Source organism: Danio rerio, chromosome 24, assembly GCF_049306965.1.
Source record: "Danio rerio strain Tuebingen ecotype United States chromosome 24, GRCz12tu, whole genome shotgun sequence".
Lineage (NCBI taxonomy): Eukaryota > Metazoa > Chordata > Actinopteri > Cypriniformes > Danionidae > Danio > Danio rerio.
Genome location: NC_133199.1, coordinates 38,752,431 through 38,771,403, shown reverse-complemented (window position 1 = coordinate 38,771,403; position 18,973 = coordinate 38,752,431). Strand labels below are relative to the sequence as shown.

General features: G+C 36.5%; 1 protein-coding gene across 2 annotated transcripts in view; it reads right to left on the bottom strand.

Annotated features, from left to right (window-relative positions):
* The window catches only part of st18 (ST18 C2H2C-type zinc finger transcription factor), a 132,670-nt gene that overhangs the window by 107,438 nt on the left and 6,259 nt on the right, over positions 1-18,973 (bottom strand). Inside the window, exons 2-4 of one of the 2 annotated variants that reach the window (XM_073941004.1) lie at positions 12,017-12,122; positions 11,705-11,743; positions 11,424-11,550 (exon numbers count right to left, since the gene is read on the bottom strand). The gene's annotated coding sequence lies outside the window, so the exon portion shown is untranslated. Of the gene's footprint in view, positions 1-8,762; positions 9,374-11,423; positions 11,551-11,704; positions 11,744-12,016; positions 12,123-18,973 lie in introns of those variants that run through there. The other variant, XM_073941006.1, reaches the window with a different exon arrangement.

Sequence of the window (18,973 nt, the reverse complement as noted above, 5' to 3'; positions counted from 1 at the left end):
GTAAAACCTACTAGTTCAAAGAATAGTCGCAAAGATGAAAGATTTATAAGGATTTTAATTAGTATTTTAGTCATTAATTTTTTTTAATTAACAAATATATTTATTAATTTTATTCTATCATTAAATAAATAGTTCCCCCCAATAATTTTATCTTTGAGCCTTTATTTACACATCTTTTACTATATACGAATAAAAAGATGTTTATTTTTACCATTTTAGTTGCATTCAATTTAAAATTACACAACACGCTTTTCTGAGTTGTATATGAATAATTGAACACAAAAAATTTTATGATTTTTTAAAGCTGTGTAAAACTGACTAGTTCAAAAAATAGTAGAAAATTAGAAAGATTTATAATGACGATTAATTAGTATTTTTAGTCATTAATATAAATTTTATTAAAAAAATGTTAATTAGTCTTATAAATAAAGTTTCCTTATTTAATCTTTGAGCCTTTATTTACTCATCTTTTCTATAATGTGAAATATGAAAATCTACTGATATATACATATAAAAAAGTGTTTTTTTTCCATTTTACAACATGCTTTTTCAGACTTACAGTGCTTAGCATTTATGAGCACACCCCATTTTGAAAATGAATATATGTATCAATTTCTCAGTGAATATGGGTAATATATATTGATGCATTTAAACAAAACAGATTTATTAAGCAAATATATTTACTAAAATAATTTATACATCACAGAACATCTTTAGAAATGGAAAGAAAATACATTTAAATTCATGCAAAATACTGCAAAAAAAAAATACAAACTACATTTCATCAAAATTGTATATATTTTTTAGTTTCTCTTAATTTTTGCTATTTTTGACGATTTTATTTAATATTTTTCTTTAACATATAAATTTAAACAGTTATTGTAAGTTGCTAAGTTAGATAAGCTCCAGATTTGGCTTCAGTACTGACTAAGTTAATGTATATGCACAAATAAAATATTGTATAGCTTACTATTAAAAATATTAATTTAACTGAGAGATAAATGGGGGGTGTACTCATATATGCTGAGCTCTGTATATATGAATAAGTGAGCACTATATTTTATGATTTTTTAAAACGCTGTATATTTTAAAAAATTATAATGTTATAATTAATTAACAAACATATTAATTAGTCCTATAAATAAATCAACAAACAGTTTCCTCATTTAATCTCTTTAACACTTCATTCTATTATGTGAGAATCTGCTTATATATATATATATATATATATATATATATATATATATATATACATATATATACACACACACACACACACACACATATATATATATATATATATATATATATATATATATATATATATATATATATATATATATATACATACATACATATACACACAGCGCTCAGGATAAATAAGTACACCCCTCACAAATCTCTCTTTTAAATTCATATTTTTAGCTGTACAATATTATATTTGTGCATACATTAGATTAGTCAGTACTGAAACCAAATCTGGAGCTAATCTAAGAAAATAATTTATGATAATGGTCCAAAAACTAGTACACCTAAATGCCTGTTATAGAAAAAATATAAAATACAAATTTAAAAAGAGAAAAAAAAAAATTAAGAGAAGCAAAGAAAAACATTTTTTACAAATTTTGTTGAAATTTATTATGTTGTAATTTTTTGCAATGTTTTGCTTGAATTTATTATTATTATTTATTATTATTTATTATCTTTCAACTTCTAAATATCTTCGTTGACTAAAATATTATTTCATAAATATATCTGTTTAATTAACCAGTTTAAATGCATTAAAATACATTGCCTAAATTCACTGGGAAATGGATAAAAATATTCATTTCCAAAATGGGGTGTACTCAATTATGCTGAGCACTGTATATTACTAATTAATTTGCTGTATTTTTGAAATATAAAAATGTTAATAATAGCCCTAAGCAAAGCTTTCAAAAACATCCACTGTCCATCCTCAAATCCACCATATTACATGTACGCGCGAGACACAAATGGCCCCGTTTTAAAGACTGACCCCTCCTGCGGGTCTGATGTTGTTTGGTGACTTAGAGAAGCAGGACTAGCAATTACTGAAGTGATGAGGTGTAATTCCTCCCTGTAGACTGTCACTTTTGGGGAAAGGTTGAGTAAAGAGGGGGGGCGGGTGTCTGGAGGAGGACAGGGTGTGACAAAAAAAGCCAGCGGCGATGATGTCACGGCACTCCCCAGCCCGCTGACTTTTGTAAATACACACGAGCGCAAACGTGCACCCATCAGCCAGAGCAAACAGCGAGTGAGCCTTTAACAAACAGAGGCCGGATTACAATGACAAAGAGCGCCACACTTCTGGAGGGCGAGCAGAGGGTTGGAGGTGGGGGGGGACGCCGATGGCCAAGTGCTCCAAAAATTGAGTGAAAACGCATGAGGGGCCCACAAGATGCTCCCATCTGATGTGTCTCCGCATGTATGCGTCCGCGCCAAGACCCCTTCAACCCCCACCCTCCCAGCCGTCCGCGGGTTCGCAGAAAGCTCATATATCTGTTTTGTTCTTTTCTCCAGAGGATAAGGCGCACGCACAATGTCCGCCGAGTTTTTCATCAACCGAGCGTGAATTTTGAGGAACAGAGACAGAAGGGCAAGTCATTACAAAAGGTTTGGCGGTTGATCTGGTTGTAGATTTCATTTGAAAGTCTAATTCCGCAACTGCTTTTTTTTCTTTTTTGTCACTTCTATATGTGCGAGGGGACAGATTGCCAGGCCGTCGGACGCACTTACAACATGAAACTACATGTTTCTTTCTTCCGTAATCTCCTGTGACACAAGTGAGGAGTTGTCGCTACAAGCGTCTTATTTATTAGAAAAGCGCTCTTGGAGATTCAAAAGACTACGCAATCTGATTTCCAGTGCATTCGGTCAAGACGTCGCTAAATCTCTCGTAACAGATGGTGAAAGAAAGGAACATGACATATAAATAAGTTTTAAAAGGGATCAACTTTGTTACAACAGTCTTGATGAAGCGGAGAAATCCATGAAACAAACAGCGGAGACATGAAACAAAAAGGAAATCCTTGAATATTCTGGCATTATTAGTCGAGTGTTTAATGCTGCTTTCCAGTGAGGATGTGCATCAGGAGATAGAAGAGAGTAAAAGTGCATTCTGTGTGTTTGATTAGGGGTTTTAGCATAATTAGATCTCTTTAAAAAAAAAAGTTTTAAAAAGGGATCCACTTTGGTACAGCAGTCTTGATTAAGCGGAGAAATGCTTGAATATTCTGGCACTTAAAGTTGAGTGTTTGATGCTGCACAAATGCTGCTTTCCAGTGAGGATGTGCATTGGGAAGTGGAAGTGATCAACTTTTCAGAGAAATCACCGGACATAAAAACAAAAAAGGAAATCTTTGAATATGCTGATATTAAAAGTTGATTGTTTAATGCTGATGCTTTTTTTTTTTCCAGTGAGGATGTGCATCAGGAAGTAGAAGTGAATAAAAGTGCATTCTGGTTGTTTGAATTGGGGTTTTAGCATAATTAGATCCCCTTTTTTCAAAAAATAAGTTTTAAAAGAGATCAACTTTGTTACAACAGTCTTGATGAAGCAGAGAAATCACCAAATGTGAAACAAAAAAGGATATCTTTGAATATTCTGCCACTGAAAGTCAAGTGTTTAATGCTGTTTTCCAGTGAGGATGCGCATCAGAAAGTGGAAGTGAACAAAAGTGCATTCCATCTGTTTGATTTGGGGTTCTAGAATAATTAGATCCCCTTTAAAAAAAAGTTTTAAAAGGAATCAACTTTGTTACAACGGTCTTGATGAAGCAGACGAATGCTTGAATATTCTGGCATTAAAAGTCGAGTGTTTAATGCTGCTTTCCAGTGAGGATGTGCACCAGGGAGTGAACAAAAGTGCATTCTGGGTGTTTGATTTGGGGTTTTAGCATAACTAGATCCCTTTTTAAAAAAAGATATGTTTTAAAAGAGATCAACTTTGTTACAACAGTCTTGATCAGAGGTGCCCAAAGTAGGGCCCGCAGACCAAAGTTGGACCATGGTAGCCTTTGGTTTGGCCCACAATCCCATCTGAAAAGAGATGGAAAATCTATTCTTAGTTTCTTATTATAATTGATGAGCTACAAAAAATTAAGGATTGACTTTGAATCAGAATGTAAATACGGTCAGTTGACAGATAGAGGACGATGCACAAGATATCAGTGAGCAAATCAAGGCAAAGGCAGAAGCAGGTTGACTAGTGTGTTCAGCATTGAACTCCAGTGTGTTATAAATGGGATTGTTTATGTTTTTACTATAATTACATTTATAAAACATTACGTCATCATTATTTAATCTGTTTTAATGCACGATTTCTAGTTATTTTTAAATAGTAGCATATAAATGAGGAAATTACCCATATTATGGTTTTATATATTTAACTTTGGCCCACAGCCCTCAATCAACTTTGGCTTTGGCTCTTTATGAAAAAAAGTTTGGGCACTCCTGATCTTGATGAAGCAGAGAAATCACCGGACATGAAACAAAAAAGGAAATCCTTGAATATTCTTATTTTAAAAGTCGAGTGTTTAATGCTGATTGTTATTTCCAGTGAGGATGTGTATCAGGAGAGTGAATAAAAGTGCATTCTGGGTGCTTTTTTTTAAGTTTTAAAAGAGATCAACTTTGTTACATCAGTCTTGATTAAGCAAAGAAATTCTTGAATATTCTGCCATTTAAAGTGGAGTGTTTAATGCTGCATAAATACTGCTTTCTAGTGAGAATGTGCATCAGGAAGTGGGAGTGAACAAAAGTGCATTCTGGGTGTTTGATTCGGGGTTTTAGCATAACTAGATCCCTTTTTAAAAAAAAGATATGTTTTAAAAGAGATCAACTTTGTTACAACAGTCTTGATCAGAGGTGCCCAAAGTAGGGCCCGCAGACCAAAGTTGGACCATGGTAGCCTTTGGTTTGCCCACAATCCCATCTGAAAAGAGATGGAAAATCTACTCTTTATTTGTTATTATAATTAAGCTAAAATAATAATAATAATGGAGGTAAAAAAAAATGTATGATTGACTTTGAATCAGAATGTAAATACGGTCAGTTGACAGACAGAGGACGATGCACAAGATATCAGTGAGCAAATCAAGGCAAAGGCAGAAGCAGTTTAACTAGTGTGTTCAGCATTGAACTCCAGTGTGTTATAAATGGGATTGTTTTTACTATGAGAAAATTGATTATTAAACGTTAAAAATGATACTGCATCATTAATTAATATGCTTTAAAGCAACATTTTCTAGTTATTTTTAAATACTATTTGGAAATTACCCATATTTTGGTGTGGTAATTTCAACTTTGGCCACAGGCTTTTGGCCCTTTATGAGAAAAAGTTTGGGCACCCCTGATCTTGATGAAGCAGAAAAGAGAAATCCTTGAAGATTCTGGCACTGAAAGTCGAGTGTTTAATGCTGCTTTCCAGTGAGGATGCTCATCAGGAAGTGGAAGTGAATAAAAGTGTATTCTGGACATTTGATTTGGGCTTTTAGAATAGTTCGATCCCTTTAAAAAATTATAAGTTTTAAAAAGAATTAACTTTGTTACAACAGTCTTGATAAAGAGGAGAAATCCTTGAACATTCTGGCACTGAAAGTCGAGTGTTTAATGCTGCTTTTCAGTAAGGATGTGCATCAGGGAATGAAAAAAAATGCATTCTGGGTGTTTGATTTGGGGTTTTTGCATATTTAGATCTCTTTTTTTATATAAGTTTTAAAAGGGATCAACTTTGTTGCAACAGTCTTGATGAAGCAGAGAAATCCATGAAACAAACAGCGGACACATGAAACAGAAAAGGAAATCCTTGAATATTCTGGCATTAAAAGTCGAGTGTTTAATGCTGCTTTCCAGTGAGGATGTGCATCAGGAAGTGGAAAGTGAATAAAAGTGCATTCTGGGTGTTTGATTTGGGGTTTTAGCAAAAAATAAATAAATAAATAAAAGAAACGTGGCACAATAGGTGTATATTAGAGGGAAAATTAGAGCTAAAGTGGGCGAAATGAAATGACATGTCACACAAAGGTCTGCGTTTTTCAAAGTACACTGCATGTTTGGAGAAAATGTTTGATTGCGTTTATAAAAGTATCACACTGGGTCACACATAATGTCTAAAAGCTTTTTGCATTAGTCCGCCAATTATGTAAGCAAAGTTAAATGCATCTGGACCCTGTTGTTTATGTGCCTTAGTCAATCCTACACGCACTATGACGAATAACTCTATACTTTAGACAGAAATGCTTACAGTGTCACATTTACTGCGGTATTTTAAAGACCCTTCCAAACATTTTGAGAGCTAAATTACAGCGTTCGAGTCCGGTGTGTTTAAAAACGAGACAACAATGCGCACGGATTTCTTGTGGCCTATTAGCACCTAATAGTCCAGGAAAGCTGGCAATTATGTACAGTACTCAACCTCAACTAGTATGCAGTTTTACTTGTGTGGAAAACAAAAGGAGATGCTGGGAAAGATGTTCATGCTGCTCTGGTTCCCGGGTCTTTCAAGTTCTAAAAAGGGACAAAACTATACCATAAAAGTCATGTGATAAGTTAATGTGGGAAAGCAATTAAATTATTCAGTGAAAATCTTCACCTCAGCCACAGCTGCCAAGTCTAATTAAAGCTTTTACATATTCATTTTTGGTGAGTTGTAGTGCCGAGTGGCATGGCCAAAAATCAGTATCACCGAATTATTTAAGATTCTACTGGTGTCTCACATTACTAGACTTTTATATAGGCTTATAGTTGCTTATTTTACAATCAAGAGTGCACAGAATATAAAAATTCCAATTGTCAGATATTATTTCACTACCTAAACACCTTAAAAACAATTTGCGCGATTATAAACGTAGTGGGTAACACTTTAAAATAATGGTCCATTAGTTAATGTAAGATAATGTATTTGATAACATGAACAAACAATTAGTAATACATTTATTACTGTATTTATTTATCTTTGTTAATGTTCATTGATTTTCTTTTCAGCTTAGTCCTGTTATTAGTCCAACCCAAGCTTATTCTGAAAATATAGCCCCGCAGACATTTCTGGAGGCCGCAATTTACGTGGCCGGAGGTACAAATGGCTGTATTTAGTTTTTTTCACGCGAACACTACGGGGCGGTGTGACGCCGATCCTCTTCGCGCTAGATCCCGCCGCAACTAGTTTGTCCAGTTAACTAGTTTGTCCAGTGTTATGTTGGCGGAGCCGAGGCCCGGAGGAGCCAGCCACGGCGATGACCGGGTTCGGGTCCGGTGAAGAGCGGATCCAGAAATCAGGTAAGACAAAAACAGAATCCAAAAATAAAAGCTAATGAGTTCATAACGGGGCGAGAATGTGGTGAAATCCGAAAACGCGGTTAAAATCGGACGAGGGCTTTTCTTTTTCTGGACGGCTTTTGTAAATCGTAGCTTGGGTTTAGGGAAGGAGAAGGAGAAGGGTGGCTGGGTTGGCCGGCCGCCCAGTCAATGGTTCAGTCATTCAGTCAGTCGGACAGACGGTCGCTCGACAGCGGCCTCAGGCGGCTTTTTACGCGAGAACAGCGCGGGCGCGAAAGTCGCACGCTCGCAAGAGGTGTTCGAGATGCAAAGAAGCTTCGCAAAAACAAAAACTGTACAAATACATACCTTTTAGGACTTATTTTACGATCTCCAGAAACGGGATGGGTCACCATAAGTTGAGTGGCGCGAGCAGCCAAAAACATTTTGTTTGTAGAAAAGGCCTTTTGTGCAATGCACTGAAATCGTTATTAGAGATGCGACGATTAGCCGATTTCACTATTAACTGGGCTTTAATTCATCACAGTTAATAAATCATAAAGGCTTCTCTAAGCCGCATTTCCAGTCTAATCTCGAGGAAACATAAGTATTTTAAGTTTTGCCAGTTTAGTGGCTAATTCGTACAAATACGCACAAGTTCAGTCATACGAAAATGTACAATTTTTAAAAGGAGGCATGGCACCCAACCCCACCCCTAAGCCAACCATCATTGGGTGATGAGCAAATCGTACTAAATTGTATTAATTAGATCATACGAATGCATACAAATTAGCCACTAAATCAAAAAGTTAAGAATTTCCGTGAGATTGCGTAGGCATTTCTTTTGCACGGAACGAAACAAAACTGCTGCAATTAAATGAAAAGTTATGCCAAGTTGCCAACTGTGCGCTAATTTAAAGTTCTAAAAATACACACCAAGGCTAATACGCAAACACACCGGATTAACTATAGCAGCAGGCGTTCCCATTTCACGTCTTTTACGCTTGCAAGTTTGCTATTTCTAATGTAGGAATATATTACAAAATGCGTGCACAAGCGGAGTTAATCTAAATAGCTACTTACCTCATATAAAGATTGAATTTACATGATAACCGAGAAATCGTACAACCAATTAAAAAAAATAACATAATTGTGTCTGAGTGTAGAAAAAGCCTACTTCAGCAACGCACTGATTTTGTTGTGCTTTAAAATACAACATTTGAATGTTTGTAAAAAAAAAAAAAAAAATCTATTGTACAATGCAGTGATATTATGTAGTTTCAAAATACAACATTTTCACATTTTAATGTAGAAAAGCCAATGTGGGTCTAATATGCAGTTGTGTTATTACTCATATAGCAACTCATATTTCTCCAGCCCTTCGTTCGGGATACTTTTCATGAACCGGCCCTCATAACATACTAATACAATAGCCCTGACCTATACACTCTCATTCACACACATACACTGAGGACAATTTATCTTACCCAATTCGGGGAAACCGAAGCACCCAGTGGAAACCCACGGGAACACGGGGACATGCAAAATCCACACAGAAATGCCAACTGACACAGCTGAGGCTTGAACCAGCGACCTTCTTGCTGTTAGGCGACATCGCTACCCACTGCGCCACCGCACCACCTGCTAGTTAATGTTAAGTTAAATAACATTAGTTCATGTTAGCTCACAGTGCATTAACTAATGTTAATAAGCATAACTTTGGATTTAAATAATGCATTAGTTATTTGCATTAGTTAATGCATTAGTCTTGAGCTGTGATTAATAAATGCTTTACAAGATTATTCATGCTTAGTTACTGTTAATATGACATGAACTAATGGACAACATAGGCTCATTCTGAAAACTTAGCCCTATATACAGTGCATCCAAAAAGTATTCATAGCGCTTCACCTTTTCTACATTTTTTTTTTTTGCTACAGCCTTATTTCAAAATGGATTAAATTCATGTATTTCCTCAAAATTCTACACACAATACCCCATATTGACAATGTGAAAAAAGAGTTTTTGAAATTGTTGCAAGTTTATTAAAAATAAAAAACCCGAAAAATTGCATGTACATTAGTATTCACAGCCTTTGGAGTTCACCTGTGCTAAATTCAGTGGATTGGACATGATCTGAAAAGGCATACACCTGTCTATATAAGGTCCCAGGGTTGGCAGTGCATGTCAAAGCACAAACCAAGCATGAAGACAAAGAAACTGACTGTAGACCTCAGAGACAGGATTGTCTCAAGGCACAAGGCTGGGGAAGGTTACAGAAAAATTTCTGTTGCTCTGAAAGTTCCAATGAGCAGTGGCCTCCATCATCCATAGGTGGAAGATGTTTGGAAATACCAGGACTTTTCCTAGAGCTGGCCGGCCATCTAAGCTGAGTGATCAGGGGAGAAGGGCTTTAATCAGGGAGGTGATCAAAAACCAGATGGTCACTCTGTCTGAGCTCCAGCGTTCTTCTGTGGAGAGAGGAGAACCTTACAGAAGGACAACCATCTGTGCAGCAATCCACCAATCAGACCTGTATGGTAGAGTGGCCCAGACAGAGCCCTGAGCTAAACCCTACTGAACATTTCTGGAGAGATGAGAAAATGGCTGTACACTGTCACTTCCCATCCAACCTGATAGAGCTCGAGAGGTACTGCAAAGTGGAATGGGCAAAAACTCCCAAAGACAGGTGTGCCAAGCTTGTGACATCATATTCAAAAAGACTTGAGGCTGTAATCTCCTGCTAATGGTTCATCAAGAAAGTATTGAGCAATGGCTATGAATACTTGCATAAACTTGCAACAATTTCAAAAACTCCTTTTTTACATTGTCATTATGGGGTATTGTGTGTAGAATTTTGAGGAAATAAATGACGCTATGAATACTTTCCAGACTCTGCCAGTAAAAAAGCAATCAGACATAAATGGCTACAAAAAGAGCGACCAACCTTAAATAATTGGATAGATGTGACTATCGGGATTCATACAATGAATTGCTACAAAAAATTGCTTCTGTAGTCAATTTAAAGAAGTATATATTCCTGGAAAAATTAAGGAAATAGGATGGCTATATTTCCGATAGGAGCCCTGATTTTGTTGTTGTAAACTAATAGAAGGTGCTCAACTGATCAGATACATGCTACATGCGTGCATATGTATATGGTTATATATATATATATATATATATATATATATATATATATATATATATATATATATATATATATATATATATATATATATATATATATATATATATATATATGTATATGGTTATATATATATATATATATATATATATATATATATATATATATATATATATATATATAGTGTAATACCTATGTGTTTAATGAAGGTGGTCATTTGAGATGAATCTGGAAGGAATTATATTCGGACACAAGTTATTTTCTTTTGATAATTCAGTTAAGTATTTAATTATTTGTTTGTTTGTTTGTTTGTTTATTTATTATATAAATTGTTATTTTAATTTTTTTATCCCGTAGTTTTAGGTTATGAAAAATATTCACAATATTATTTGTAAAGAATTTTTGATCAAACAAATTTGTATTAAAAAAAAATTACATAAACGGTCAACCTTTTTGGGCTAATTCTATAAGGTTCTTGTGTTCTTTTGGTCCATTAACAGCTTAGTTCCCCATTCATTAAGAACACAAGCAGCATGAACATACTTCAAAATGTGGCCTTTCTATAGTCAAGCCTTAAAACAACAACAGGATGAGTAAACACTGACAACATTTTCATTCTGGGTGAACTATAAAATCTAAAAGGAAATGTATCACACCCGGCATCATTGTGGTGACAAACTGGGCTTAGCTCAGGTGCAGCAAATTGTCTTAACAAGGCGCATAATAAGTGGAATAGACTCCATCTGTGTCCGCTGATAGTGTGTCAAATGGTTTAAAAACACCTGTGAGAGAGACTCACCTGTCCATGACTGCTCTCTCAATCAAAGCAAGAGCGTCCCGAGCAAATGCCAATTATAGGATGCCGACCGATACCTGGAGAACAGCTTGATCGAATTAAAATAATTCACAGATCATCGGAGAAGTATGAAAATGTCATTGACACTGACTCCTGCGTTTTGGATTCTGCGAGTTTATAAGGATTGGAAACTATAGGACTCACAGGTGCGACAACCTGAAGTCCTCCAGGGATGTTTGCGATGTGCTGCTGTAGTCCTTGTTAACAAGGTGGTCTCCAGCATCGCCTGAAGTGATTATCTATGCCTTCCTAACTAGGTGCCTCTATGGACCTGTGGGCAGAATAGCAGATGTGTGCTCATATTTGGGTACCAGAAATCCAAAGATGCAGTGCAGAATGTGGTCATTGTCTGACCCATCTGGCCAAAATCACTGGAAAATTAAGTAATAGTTCAGCCAAAAATGAAATCGGCATTATTTACTCACCCTCATGTCATTCCGAAGATGGATGACAGACTGATTTCTCTGGAAAAAAGAAACGAAGATGTATTATTATCGAAAATAATTCTTTAAATGAAGGGGGAAATACAGGATACATTTTAGTATGTGTCAAAAATCAAGGCCTGAAGTCTAATAAACCAGTGGTCCCCAAACCCTTATAGCCAACATAGGCTCATTCTGAAAACGTAACCTTAAATACATTTCTGGAGATCGCGAATTATGTAGCCAGAAGTACGTATGGCTGCATTTCGTTTTTAAAACAAACACTATGAGGCGATGTACCAGCTGACCGCTTACCTCCGTAAAGAAAGCATTCCCACTGTTACCAGTTTGTCCAGTTAGCTCACCATGTATGTCGGTGGACTCCCTGGAGAGGAGTTGGCCATGTCGACTGGGTTCAAGTCTGGGAAAGAACGGTTCCAGAAAGCGGGTAAGACAAAAACAAAAGCCAAAAAATAAAATAAACAAGTAAATAACAGAGTGAGAATGTGGCAAAATCTGAAAATGTGGTAAAAATTAGGCTTTTCTTTTTCTGGAATGCTTTTTAAAATTGTGGGTTGGGTTTAGGGAAGTGGGTGGCTTTGGGTCAATCGGTGCTTTTGAAAATACTATTGGTTGGGTTTAGGGAAGGAGGAGGGTGGGTCAGTCGATCAGTCAATCAAACAGTCAGTCTGACTGATGGATTTACGCAAGAACAGCAACCGAGAATGGCATTAGCAAGAGAAATTTGAGATATGTTTTTAGAATGAGCCTTATTATCGCGGACCGTTCAATCGAGTTTTTTCAGATAAAGACAAGCTGACAAATGCTGCAACTCTGATACATGTTATGCTTATGAAGAAAATTAGAAAGCACTGCAGTGGTTGTCTGAGATAATTAGTCCTCCGAAATCTGTATATTCCATACAAAATATGAAGCTGATCTCTTAGTTCTCATCACGTGACTCATAGGGCTCTATTTTGACAGTCCATGTGCAGAGCGCAAAACGCATGGTGCAAACGCTTTCAGGGAGTGTCAGGACACATTTTTGCTGATTTAAGGACGGGAAATCTGCCTTGCGCGGCGGCGCATGGTCTAAAAGGGTTGAGTTTATTTTCTTAATGAGTAATAGGTGTGTTTAGAAAATAAACCAATTAGAGTCTCATCTCCCATTCCCTTTAAGAGTCAGCTGCGTCGCGCCAAGAGCGCATTCGCTATTTACAGGACGCAAAGTAAGTCTAAGTGGAAAAAATGAGCATTTCACAAGCAAACAGTAAACAGTTTTTTTAACAGAAAACTATTAAACAGAGCATCTACTGCGTGAGAATGAGAGATAAATGATCTACTTTCACTTTCGCTCTTGGAAAAACCTCTTGGGAAACCTTTATGCACAGACATCAATTAGCCTATAAATAAATAATTTTGTTTGTTAAATATTTCGTTTCAGAACTATTTCTAAATTCAGTTCTAATTTCCAGCAAACGAATAAATGAACAATAATAACAAAATGAGCTCAAAAACCTGAGTTATATCCTAAAACACATGCTGTGCCCCATATGGTCTAAAACCCGACAGGTGGGCAAATCTAAGCTTGTTTTTAATAAAACAAATATAAATATAATAAATAATACTGCTAATAATAATAACATTATACAAAAGCAAATTGTTATGAATGAACTGAAAAAGCCTCCCGAGATGAAGAAGGCATAAAAGCAGTGATTTTTCATATTAATGTAGGCTAGAAAATAATATGTTTTGTAATATTTAATCCTTTATATTTATATCCTATATCTATTCTTATTATATCCTATATATATCCTTAATATTTAATTTTTTTCATATGTAAAGATATTTGCCTATTGCTCTCTTGTGCGTATTAAGCAGTGTGTAAGCGAGGCGCAACTCTGCGCTGGAGTTTAGACCGGGTTAGTTTTGGTCTAATGAAAAATCTATTATAGTTTCTCAGAATAGCAACGCGCCAGCGGTCCGCCTCAGAACACCTTCCTTTTCAGACCAGAACGCCTATGGACGCACAAATGAGCGCTAATGCATTTACTATTTAAACAGCGTAGCGCAACGCCTCAAAAGACTCTTGCGCCAAGCTGAAACTACCAAAAGACTATTGCGCCGTGTCTTGCGTCACATTGCGCCGGGTGTATGATAGGGCCCATTGTGCGCTCGCAGCATTCTGAAGATGTTTTCAACTGAGTGTGGCTGCAAGGTGCGAGAGCGCTGTGCTGCTTCCGTGCGTCACTCCCAATTACGCATAGGACAATACCTGGTTTTAAGGTTTACTGCAGTTTGGCAAAGTCAAGGTTTTGTAAGGTATATGTATGTTTTCTTAATGTATTTTTTATGTGTTATAAAGAAATCTGTGTTTTTGAGACTAATCAAAAGAGCAGAAGCCAATGACTTATTTTAACTATTTAGCCTGACATGTTTACGGTTCCAAAATATTATAAATGCTTTATAAAATGATATAAATTGTGTTAAATGGGGAAAAAAAGCTTTTTTTTTACCCAGACATTTAAAATTAACATATTTAAGAGCAGTAATTACAATACCATGAAACCATGGTATTTTTATTCTAGGTTATCATACCATAAGAAACTTATACCGACCCATGCCTTCTCCCAATATGTGCGCACAAGCCACACACCTCCATTGGAAATAACAAACTTTTGCAATAAAAGACGTGATATATGATCTCTAGCAATTGATCTTCCTGCACAGACTTGCTGGATTCACCTGATTTGTTGACAAATGGGTTGCGGATCCATACCTTTAGCCATTCATGGGTCCTTCACTGGGCCATTTCCCCTTCACAAAGAAATTTTCCAAAGACATCTGTTCTTTCATTTTGCTAGCTTGTGGATTAAATTTGGTGCTCAAATAACCAAGATGTAACCGAGAGAATACGGTCAGTTTTCAAAACAAAAGATCGTTCAGATTCAGATAACAAATAAAACGGAAATAAATACCGATTTATTGTGCGGCCTGGTACTAATTGAGGGGCTCGGGGTTTGGGGACCACTGTAAAGTTTCAATGTTTATTTAAAGACAAGTCAAGACTCTCTTTTTGAATTGGTCAAAATGCTAGTATTTTTCCAGCAATAAAATAATATTATAATAAAAATTATAATTTAAAAAAGATCATGAATAATGAATGAAACTTTGAATAGACCAGTGTTAAATCATCACAATTATTTATGAGATCATATAGTGTATTATAGGGTGCATAATTAATAAACTAAAATACTTTTATAAGGCATTTACTACTCAAAAACTGCCCTTTATACATTTTTACACTGTATAATCTGCACTTTTGTCCCCTATTAGATCCTGGTTTCTGGCAAGTTCAAAGCAGATAAAAATATATATATATATTAGCAAATGATCTGAATCAAAACGCATGATCTACCCCACCTAGCAACAGCACTTACCGCACCTATTGAAAAACAATAAATAAATAACACAAGTGTGTATGCGAGCACAGTGGACGTCAAGGATTAACAAATGTAAATGAGTATACTTTGATGTTGACTGTGTGGGATGGGATAAGATTTTCTGTACTGTGGGATTTTCTTTACTGATTCCTCAACTTTGCAATAGCAGAGGTTAATCTGTCTTAGACGCATTGTACAGCGTTTTACATGCCGAATATATATCCGCGATATTAAAAGGAGCACGCCAAAAGCCTGAAACTCTCCTAACAAACTGCGTCTGTCTATCACGTGGAGATTGGTCTTTAATACCGCCGTGCTACAATGTGCCCGTGCTATTCAGTGGCATACTTGAGAGTCCAAATAACCCTCTTATTAATGTGGATGACAATGTTTTGATTGCATCCAATATGGCACACTGAATCAGCATGCAAATGCCCTTTGAGCAAAACAAAGACATTGATTATGAGGTAAGTTTCTTCGGCACAAGTAGCCCGCTTGGTGTGATTAATCGGCCTGTGCCATTGATTTCCCTTTGTTTAGATCTTTGCTAACTTTTCAGGAGATACAATTATAATTTGTTCGCTAACAATAAATCCAATCTAGCGTGCTCAAAGAAAACCTTAATAAGGTCTTCCGTGTTATTTGTCCTTTCAACAGCCAACTGAATACATCTGAAGAGAGCGGGGAAAAAAACAGGTCGGTCTCCTGACAGTGTTGATTTGTTTGTTTGAAACGCGCCTCGACAGTATTTCCAAACAGAATGGAGCCTAATACAGGGAAACTAGCCTGAAAAGATGACTGGAGATGTCTGAATCATAATGCCACAAGTTCAGATCCGACCTGCGGGTGTGTATTTCAGCCGTTTGTTCAGGGCTCGGCATTGTCACGTTTTTGCGGCGTGCCAACAAAAGCATCAGATACATCAGAGTTGGGGCGATACAATGTACTATTAGCATTTGCAAGTCAAATGCACGTGTTCCCATCAAAGTGCTCCATCAAAGAGCATTTGCAACGTTCCTCAGATTTAGTTACTTTGAAAACTCACCCCCCCAGATATACAGAGTCTCTCTCTGACTTCTCGCATCATCTCTCCAAGACATTGATAATACGATTTCAGTGTTTCTTTTTTTTTTCCCTTTTTTTTTTTTTTTTGCTGTTGAGAAACAAACTGGATTATGAAGAGATCACTACATAAACAGCTTTCTAAAAGGAGCCAGCTATTTTAAAAGAGGCTGAAGGAATGCAAAGAGGGATTTAAATTTTAATTTGAATTTATTCCAGCAAGTGAAAGGTTCTTTTGAGAGGGGATTTCGGCAAAGATGACGGTATTTAAAAGTGATAAACAAGCATCTAAACCTCCAGTAAAATGCAAACATTTCTTCTTCTTTCGAACACAGAGGCGAAATAGGGCTTGCTATGGTCACAGCTGTCAACCCACAACAACATGAAATGTAAACTGCAGCATCTTGAACAGATAAGCGCTGCGCGTGCACACACTTGGAAAGTTTTTGAGCGTTTCTGAGCGCTGCAGCGAGTTTTTTGTGGTTCACATTTAAGACTGTACAAAAACATTCTGTTTACAATAATAAATCTGAAGTGAAAAATAAATATTAGAATAAAAAAAATTAATAATAAAGCTAGCATAGCATATAGTATAATCAATTTGAATACTTCAAGATACAGGTCAGACTTTAGTTTTCAATTGTTCATGTATTTACTAACAGGAACAATAATCAACAAAATTTATTAATCTTAGTTCAGCATTTACTAATCTATTATTATAATCCAAATGCATGCTTTAATTCCATTAACGAACATGAACCAACATTAATAAATGCTGTAATAAATGTATTGTTCATTCACATACACTAACTAATCATGCAACCTTATTGTAAAGTGTCACCAAATTAATAACAGAAGCTACTGTAGTATTTAAACAAACAAAAAAAAGCATCAACTTGCATGAATAAACAATCCTCTCTTTGCCTCCGACTACACTCATATCAGCAGATATTGGTAATCCCGAGCAGACAGACTCATGAAAATATTGCATCTACTTAGCAACTGTCTAGTTTTTCCATGTACTGGTCATAAGCGGCATAAACTGGGAGTTTAGTGCGTATGTGACATACATAGAACACATACCACACAAACAAAGAGTTACATCATGCTGCTGCATGGTTAATCCGATCAAGGCCAGTCTTTATGCCTTAGCTATCTTCAGCAAATGCCGCCAAAAGTGGCAAGTAAACCATTTAACAAGAGTCTAAGAGAATGATTACAGAACCAGGACCGGATACGATTTCACACTGCTGGATGGCTCAATCGCATCTCCCAAACAGGCTTAAAACTGGAGAAACACTATAGGGCATCACTTTTTTTTCCAGTTTTGCAAATATTCCATTCTAAAGCATGTCAGGCCAGCAACTTTTGAGTTGTCAAACTGGATTGTGCATGCTTTGATCACAATAATATGCAAGCCTACATAGGAAAACAAGCTGATGGAGCTGATTTAAAACCTAATCGAAACATTACTCATTAAGTTATGGCACTATTTATGGTTATCGACTGGATTTGCTTCACAGGTGGTAAAATATTTTCTGTTTCAGTGACCAATAAAGTTGCAGTATTCATAGGTTCACATAAATATCTGCTGCCCTTGTTATGTCAAAGGTCACTTTAGGCTGTGGGACTGCATGTTATTGCGTTAAATGATTTTGAATTAAACAATAACAATATTATATTCGTTTAAAATGCAAAATAATGTTTTTTTAACAAAACATATTTATTTATTTTTATTATTTGAAACTTTTAATAAGGATAATTTTAAAAATAGTTTTGGCACAACGGCGCCCCCCCCATGTGTGGCGCCCCCATGCGCCGCATATACTGCATACCCCCTTGTTGCGCCACTGGCTCAAACCATGGTGCTTAATTCATTATATGCTAATAAAACATGTTATATATAACATACACTTACCGGCCACTTTATTAGGTACACCTGTCCAACTGCTTGTTAATGCAAATTTCTAATCAGCCAATCACATGGCAGCAACTCAGTGCATTTAGGCATGTAGACATGGCCAAGACGATCTGCTGCAGTTCAAACTGAGCATCAGAATGGGGAACGTGATTTAAGAGACTTTGAATGTGGCATGGTTGTTGATGCCAGACGGCTTGTCTGAGTATTTCAGAAACGGCTGGTCTACTGGGATTTTCACGCACAACCATCTCTAGGGTTTACAGAGACAGCTCTGAAAAAGAAAAAATATCCAGTGAGCGGCAGTTCTGTGGGTGCAAATTCCTTGTTGATGCTAGTGGTCAGAGGAGAATGGCCAGACTGGTTCCAGCTGATAGAAAGGCTACAGTAACTCAAATAACCACTCGTTACACTCGAGGTCTGGAGAAGAGCATTTCTGAATGCACAACACGTCCAACCTTGAGGCAGATGGACTACAGCAGCAGAGGACCACACCAGGTGCCACTCCTGTCAGCTGAGAACAGGAAACTGAGGCTACAATTTGCACAGGCTCACCAAAATTGGACAACAAAAGATTGAAAAAATGTTGCCTGGACTGATGAGTCTCGATTTCTGCTGCAACATTTGGATGGTCGGGTCAGAATTTGGCATCAACAACATGAAAGCATGGATACATCCTGCTTTGTATCAACGGTTCAGGCTGGTGGTGGTGGTGTAATGGTGTGGGGGATATTTTCTTGGCACACTTTGGGTCTATTAGTACCAATTGAGCATCGTGTCAACACCACAGCCTTCCTGAGTATTGCTGCAGACCATGTCCATCCCTTTATGACCAAAGTGTACCCATCT